The following is a 2116-nucleotide window of genomic DNA, read 5'->3' as shown; positions in this document are numbered from 1 at the left end:
GATTTGCCTTCTGCACAACTATTTTTTTTTCTTTAATCATTCATTTGGACTGATACATTTAGTGCCTCTTCTGCAGGTAGTCTGGATATATCTGTGAACATGAATTGTCTGATAGCCCTGTTCCGTTCCCTGGGCACAGGGACTTATAAATGTTACATGAACTGGGGAGAGGAGAGCCAGAAAAAGCAGCATACGGTCTTATATATAAAGACAAGTATTCCATAGAAAAATAAAAATTAGATTTTAGAGAGAAATGTTCTATTTCAGATTTGAGAGACTCTGTGAAAGTTTATTTAAAGACTAAAGGACTCAGATACTTCCCTGAGAAGTGCTCTGTTGCCTGAACTCATTCTAAATATAGACTTAGGATGCAGAAATAATCCTGGGAGCTACACATGGATGGTAATGTATCCCTTTTCTGGTCTGGTTTACCTTGTGTCTGTTTTTGCACAGGACCTGAGCTTCAATTTCTTCAGCCTTTGTTTTGGGGGCCGACACTGTGAGAGACTGAAGCAGGGGGGTTGATCTGTTGGAATAGTAAGGCTCTGGAGCCTCATTTGTTCAGAGTTCTCTAAACATCTAGCCAGTACCTCAGCAGGAGTGTGATATCTTGTGGTTTGTTTCCTTTTTACTTTACCTTCCTCTTTTCCTTCCCTTCTTGTTAAATAACTTTAGTCTCTGGAGATGGATGGGGAAAAGCACCTGGCAGGGAGCAGCTGGTTTCCTCACAGGAGAAAGTGATCTGGGAGTCAACAGCTTCAGCAGATGGTTTCTTTGTAAGTCAGCCTTGTAAGTGTCTCATTCCAGGCTCTTGACCCAGCACTGCTTATCAGGTTGTTTGAATGTGTTTGCTATAGCTTGAGAAGGCTACTAAGCTACGTATTAGCATTTAAGACACATCTCTTTGAACTACTGTATGGGTTGTATGCATATTCATATGGCTTTTGAGCCATTGCCTTCAGTGGAAGGAAGATGCAAATATACATGCCTCTGCCACAGTAAATTGAGGACAGTGGAATCCAGCAGTTTTCTAATTGTACAATACTGCTCTCAAGTTAGGTAACTTGAGCGTGCTGCAGTTGTACTTCAATAAAGGCAGTGGAAAGCAGAGATCTAGACAGGGAAGCTTTTTAACTTGTTCACCAAAGTGTTATGCCTTGTTGCTGTTTCACGAGGCTTGGAAAATAGTAGCTTGGATTGAGAACTGCTGCTAGAACACTTCGTTACCACTTTTCACATTCAGCAGAAACAGCGGTCCTCCAAACAAAGGGAGGAGAGAAAAGCTAGAGATCGTGTGCTTTTCATCCACTTGGAATTTCAGAAGCATTAGGTGGCATTTCTGCACTGACTGTATCAGTGAATCACTGATAGTGACTGTACAACACCTACTAGTGCCTTACTGCTCTTTTGTCTTGTTGCTTGCAAGAATTTCTTAACTCTGGTCATGCTTTGATCATAGACATGTCAAGGCTGTTACAGTTATGTCAAAATAGTTTCTATGTTCACTAGCATGTTGTAAGGACAGAGTGTTTCTTCTAGCTCTATTTAGTACTGCCTGTTCCTTTTTCTGCTCTAGGTGACTTAGTGAGCTATGGACACGTTATTAGCTAATTGCTTGATCAGTGTGATCTTACCTAAGTTACTGGCATCTGCTACCAAGGATGGGTGATTAATTTCTCCTGGGTTTTATTAATAAAACCAGTATAATTATGAACCAGAACTGTTCTAGAAAGTGTGAGGGTGGTCTTCATTTCCATAGCGAGTTACAGATATATTCTACAGCTACAATAAGATATGTTTAAGTAGCATGTGAATATCTGTTAGTATTAATGGAGTGACAGGTATCTGAGACAAGACCAATAGTAATTAAATTAAATCTTGTGGTGTGTTACTAACCAGATATCCAGATCTCTATAAATCACTTCCAGTATTAAAGTAACATTTTCTTTTAGTGGTTTCTTTTTTTTATGCTACTGCTTCAGTTTAAATTAACTTCCAGTAGGTTATATAGCCCAAGTATTACAGCACATCAGGTCAACAACAGGAACTGAAAACTTTATATACAGTTAAAAAAAAAAAAAAGTAATCAACAGTTTAAAATCTTTAAAGAACATAC

The sequence above is a fragment of the Meleagris gallopavo genome, chromosome 3 (genome assembly GCF_905368555.1).
Source record: "Meleagris gallopavo chromosome 3, MGAL_WU_HG_1.1, whole genome shotgun sequence".
NCBI lineage: Eukaryota > Metazoa > Chordata > Aves > Galliformes > Phasianidae > Meleagris > Meleagris gallopavo.
This window is presented reverse-complemented; position numbering follows the sequence as displayed.